At 45.5% G+C, this 6,108-nt stretch overlaps 1 long non-coding RNA gene across 1 annotated transcript; it reads right to left on the bottom strand.

Moving 5' to 3' along the window:
• Positions 1–2,109: 2,109 nt before the first annotated feature.
• On the bottom strand, positions 2,110–4,185 carry LOC113948304. Its single transcript, XR_003528088.1, has 3 exons — positions 4,065–4,185; positions 2,697–2,798; positions 2,110–2,211 (listed from the first exon to the last, which is right to left on the bottom strand). It is a non-coding gene; the product is annotated as an uncharacterized LOC113948304 (long non-coding RNA).
• Positions 4,186–6,108: the final 1,923 nt, after the last annotated feature.

The raw sequence follows: 6,108 nt of genomic DNA, 5'->3' as shown, positions 1-6,108 counted from the left end.
ACAGAGAGCTCTCCACACTAAAATGGGAACTTTGCCAATGCCACTGACCACCAAGCCCAAGCCTGCTGCAAAAGCTGCTGCTGTGCAGAACATGGACAATTTACTACCAGTTCTGTGCTTTTATAGAAAAGGCATTCAGGAAAAGTACTTTTAGTTGGTATTTACAGAAAACCTGGAGATGTTGTTGGTACTTCTATATTCACTACTAACAAAACCAAGCAAACTGACAAGATAATAATCTCAAAGTCTGTCTAAAACCAGAAAATTCTCTCTCTAAAAGAAATTCCATTTCCTGTGAGAAAGGTTCAGCTCATTTCTGCATCTGCAGGTTGTTGTGCATCTCTGCTCTGCTCTGCCATGCACTGAGCTGTCCCCACGCTGAGAGCAGAGTCCTGTGCCTCCCACAAACACACTGAGAGGACCCTTCACCACCCTCTCGGTGTATTTTACAACTGCTAAAGCATTTTTTTAAACAATTTCTTCAACTTAACCAAAGGTCAGTTTCTCCATTAATACTCTCTCAAGTCACTGGATGAAGTGGGAGAGTTTTAAGGCTTCTGAGGTGGGCAGCAGGAACCAGAGCAGGATGCAGGAGGTGCCTTGCTCCTGCAGTATCGATCGCAGCCTTTCCAAGGGAACAGTTCCAATTTTTTTTTTTTTCAAATAATTAAAGTATAATATTTTACAGCCTGATAAAATTTACAGGGACCCTTGGCAAGTAATTATGGTGCTTCTTTAAAAGAGACCCCATAAAAGATGCATGATTAGAAAGTTAAGGATCTGGATAGAATTACAACGACGTGACAAATAATTTACAAGCGATAAACCATCCCAAGGAGAGGGGGAGGGTGATTAAAGGAAAAAGGGGGAAAGACACATTAAACTAACCAGTGATGAAGTCTCACAGTTAAAATAATAAATTTTCCCCCTGTGTTTAGTGTTAAGTTTCTGTAGCTACAAGTTGCTGTGCTCTGGACAGAGAAAAGATTCTCTCTGGCTCAACGAGCTCCAGCTTAATGTTGATGTGAGGCCTTTCTTTTCATCAGAGGTTGTTCTAAATTTGGCACAGAAGCTTTCATTTTATTACATACTTAAGATAAATATTCTGTATAGACGTTCTGCAGCACTAACGATCCCTAAGACCGTGGAACAGTAGCTTGGAGGATTTTTATCTGCCTCCAGATGTTGGCCAAACTCATTTTTTATAGAGCACATTTATTAGCTTCCAGCTGAAAACAAAACAAAAAAAAAATAGAAAAAAAAAAAAAAAGTGATGGCTTCCTGCTGAAAACGCTCTGAGATTTGGGAAAAATACAGATTTGGATCTGGATTGGATTTTTGATGGTAGGACCCATATTGAAGGAGATGAAGGGCAGCTGTGACAGCATGAATAAGGGGAAAAAAATCTTTCTCTGTTTTTTCTTGTCTTAATTGCTCTCCCTTACACCAGGATAAAGGTCAAGTAACAATCAGTATCAACACCAGTCTTTATTTTGATATTATATATATGATATATTTATATTATTGTTTATATTTGATATATTTGTATTTTCCTTTGACAGCTTCAATTAATACCAAAGCTTGAGTAACTTTGTGAGAAGGGGATCTTGCTGCCCTGTTAGCACACAAGATAGCCTGTGGCCTCTTTAAAGGCATGAATTTTTTTCATTGAAGCCCATTTGTGGTACATCCACATCAGATCATCTGAAATACTCCATGTCCTGGCACTGAGGATTTTACTCTGGCCCTTCTGTGTCTAAAAAAGTTTCACAAAGCAAAGAGCTAATTCAAGTCAGGCTGAACACTGAAGGTGTAGGAGCAAGAATTTGACACCAGGTTGATTTTAGTGTGCTGCTGATTTATCCTGCAGTAATTGCAGAATCAAGCACATTAATCAGATTGATTTGTGCACATCTGTTTTTCAAAAAACCAGATGTTGCATCAGATGAAAAAGAAGTGCAATTCACCTTACACCAACTGATGTAAATCAGAGTCAAACAATTGAGGGTATCTGCAATGGATGCCCTTGGCAATGAGAGAATAATGACACCTGAGGTCTCCTGTTCCTTAAGAAGCCCATTTTGAGGCTCACTTTATTCTGTTAAATCACTTCTGGGAGTCTCCCCATCTTTTTTACTCTATTGATAGAAGAGTGGGTATTCAATAATTTTGTGAGACTCCTGGTGAGACCTGCTCATCTCTTCTTGTATCCTGTCACAGCAAAAGGGGAAAGAATATTATAAAATCTTTCCCTTCTGAGCATATCTGATAATTCCTCTCTAAATCCCTTTATTGGGGCAGGCTCTAATTTATTCACAACAGTGGATTAATAGGAGTTGGAATAAAGTGCATTTTTGCAAATAAAAGCCAAAATTACTCTACTTCTCTAGAACCAGCAAAACGCTCTGGGCTTATCACCTCCAAGATGAACCAAAGGAATCATTTCAAGGCCTCAGTTGTCACTTGCAATATCAATCAGCCCTTACCTTCCCCATGGCCTGAGCGCAGCACAGGCAGTGAATAAAATGGGAATGAGAGACACTCCAGGAGAAAACGCCGAGATTTCCCAAAGAAACCCTGTTCCTGCTGCTCTCCTTGTAGCCCTGGGATCCAAACCTGTACCCTGCTGCTCTCACTGTAGCCCTAGGATCCAAACCTGTACCCTGCTGCTCTCACTGTAGCCCTGGGATCCAAACCTGTAACCTGCTGCCTTGTTCTTGCGGTTTGCTGAGTGGAAAATGCACATGTGTTCAAACAGCTGCACCGTTTGAGGCTCCATCCCAAATGGAGTGCAACATCTGTAGGACAAGGGAGAGGTGTCAGCTGAAGTGTGTAAACCTCGAGCTACTGACACCGAGCTGTGCTGGCAGAGCTGCTCTCGGGGCTGACATCTCCCCGCACACGGTGGCAGGCGGCTCGACGTGTTCCAGACGTTCCCAGGGACACCTTCTGTGGGAATTCTCGTGCTTCCCTGCCCGAGCTTCACACACTGAGATCCCTGGGACTTGAGAACTGGCTTCTCAGCAGCTCTGGAGCAGCAGATTGCAGGATCTCGCCTTCTGGGGGCTGTTTGTTAGCACTGTGTCTCCCGAGCAGCTTGAAAGTGGAATTTTGTTACTCTTCAGCCCTTTGCTTTTCTTCGAAGGATTCCTGTGCTGGTGAGCTCAGGGCTAACACACACCCGAGGAGCTCTTGCTGCAGGCACTGTGCCTCAGCCAGAACTCCTGCACTGAAAGGTACTGCTGGCACTGCTGGCACTGGTGGTAATGGTGGTACTGGTGGCACTGGTGGTACTGGTGGCCAGGGCTCTGAAGCCAAAAAGCCTCTTGTGTATCCAGCAGCCAAATTCAGAAGAAGATACTTTTGTGGTTGAAATACACCCCCCTTTTTTTTTTTCAAGAACTGAGAAGGTACATTTTCAGTGCTAAAATTGCAGCAGCTACAGAAGAAAACAAGGAGTAGCCCAACATCAGGACAGTATTGCATCCTTGGAAGCCTGTGCTTGAGATGGTCCCAGCATCAAAGACAGACTCTGAGCTTCCCCATATTCTGGGAATGTTCTGATCCAGGGTTTGGCTGCAATCTTTTTGTAACTGAGAGCCATGTGCTAAGCTTGGATCCAGAATGGAGTCTTCCCAAAATCTGAGGAAGTTCAGATCCAGGGTTTTGGCTTCAGCCCATGGCTAATTCAAACCAAACTGTCATCCAGACTCTAAGTGGAAATGAGTCAGAAGGGCTCATGTGAGCAGCTGAGGAGGTGTCCACACTGTGATCAGTGGCAGCCAGCAGTGCCCTGACCTGGGAGTGCAGATCATGGTGGCACCTGGGACTTGGGAAGCTTCTGTGGCCCTCAGGACCCTCCCTGTGCTCAGCCCCACACCACGAGGGTGCACCTTGGAGGGGCAGGTGATGGTTGTCCCTCTGCAACACCTGGGTTTCATCCAGATTGCAAAGAACAAGCTTTAATGTGTTAAAGTGAAGACTCTTCACAAAATATGACACCCTCCATCACGTGGCAGGGACACTTTCCTCCTGCACAGTGATAAGCTGCTGTGTGCTCCCACCTTCTTACTGGCTCTGCTTTCCTGCTGCTGGGAGTCTCCAGTGTGAAGCTGTCATCACTCAGGAGACATCTGTATTCAGAACACTGGGAGGACCTCACAGAACAAGGTTCCCCTGCACGGCAGGAGGGACTTTCACTGCACTGTTTGCTCTGTCAGGTGAGAGCAGAGTCCCTTCCCTGCTACGTGCAGGGCTAAGAGTTGAACTCCATCCTTGTGGGTCCCTTCCAACTCAGCATGTTCTGTGATTCTGTGAAAGTAGGAGAGAAAAAAGAGTGTTGTGAGAAGAAAGCACATACTTGATAGAGATGTCTAACAAGGACAGGACTTCTCTGTTTTGTGCCCTCCTGGTATTTCAACTTTTCTAGAGAAAGAAAAAAATCTGTTGAATCCCAAACTCTGTTGCTCCCTTCACACACTCCTAACACAGGACTAATAAAATACCCATCATGTAGTTTCAGGGGAGCCAGAGTGATCTGGGCTGGCAAACAGGCACCACGAGGTCAGTGCTGGGCTCTGCCTGTGCACAGCACCTCACCCTGGAGGGAGGGGCAGCTCTCTGTGCTGTGTGTGACAAAAAGCAGCAAGGCCACCTCACACAGTGTCCCCCTGGCACAGCCTGCACTGTCCCCAGGACTGCAGCCCTCCTGGGCACAGAAACTCCACCTGGAGGGCACTGGTGTGGCAAATGCCAGAGGGTCCCATATCTGTGTGTATTCAGTGCTTTTCCTCCCAGGAAAGAGTTAAGGGAAAACAGCTGGGCATGGAGTGGTGTTTCTTATGGAATCACGTGTTGTGAGAGCAATGCAAGCAAACTGCTTTCACAACAGTGCTGAGGTCACTCACCACAAGCCTCCAGCTCCATTATATGTGACAGAGATAATGGGACAGAGCTGTGGGCAAAAGTTCTCGTTCATGGCAATCCTGTCCAACCTCTACAGGCCTTGGAGACACCTGGAAGAAGATAAGCATGATAATTATTTCCTAAAATAAGAGGCACTTTTGCTCTTTCCCTCCACCCACCCCCACCCCACACTAAGTCAGCAGCCTGTTGTGGTTTTGTTCCACATGATTCCTTGAAGAGAGACACAGAAATGCAACATCCTATCATAGTGAATCACATAACTTGGAAATGACCCGATTCACACGTTTTTTCCATTCCCTGTTGCTGATGTGAGTCTTAAAACTAAAGAAGAAATAAGAGGTCCTGATGTCTGGTCTGAGTTGGAGTCTGTGCTCCATTTTCCAGTTCAAGTTAAGACACTGTTTTTCTGAAGGGTTTTTTTTCAGACATGGCTGAGTGCCTGCACAGGACAGATGCTCAGAGACATTGTAGGGGTCAGAAAAATAAGAAGTGACACTTATGTGGTGTGACCCCAAGACATGGAGTGCTCAGGCAGGTCTGGGCCCTCGTTCCCCTTGAGACACCTGATAACAGGCTGCAACCAGAGAGTTCAACAGGGGCTGTGCTCCTCTCTGGGTGACGATACCAACCTGCCCTGCTGCCTCAGCCTCCAGCACCTCGACCCAGACAAACCCTTTGGCTCCTGAAGGGCTCTCATGGCCACACCTCTGCTTCAGAGAGACCTTCTTCCTTGCAGCTCTTTCTGCTGCTTTCAAACATCAGCAACAAGCATCTCACTGGGCATTTCTTTGGGCCAGAGGCTGTAATTTTTTCCCTTTTTATGAAGCATCATGTGTCACCTCACTAAGGAGATGCTCCACAGAATAAATCACAGGTACAAATAGGAAAATGGTGTATTTCTGTAGCTAATTGCATAGAAAAATCCAATTGATTTCTTATTGCACAGAGAAATCTTCATGACTGGGACACTGGAAGCCAAATGCTGCAGCTTCTTTCACCTGAAAAACCTATGACAAAATACTGATCTCCAAAATCAGCTGAAAATTTCCTACTGACTGAAAGAAGACCTGGGCTCCTTGTAACTGAAATAAAGTTGCATAAGAAGCTCATTAGAGGAGTTGGCCTGGCACAGTCACAGACCCAGGACCTGGAGAACATGTAGAGTGTGTGCACAGTGCTGCC

The sequence above is a fragment of the Corapipo altera genome, unplaced genomic scaffold (genome assembly GCF_003945725.1).
Source record: "Corapipo altera isolate COAL_440 unplaced genomic scaffold, ASM394572v1 64, whole genome shotgun sequence".
In the NCBI taxonomy this organism is placed as follows: Eukaryota; Metazoa; Chordata; class Aves; order Passeriformes; family Pipridae; genus Corapipo; species Corapipo altera.
Note: the sequence above shows the minus strand (reverse complement) of the source record. Positions and strands in the feature narration are given on the sequence as shown.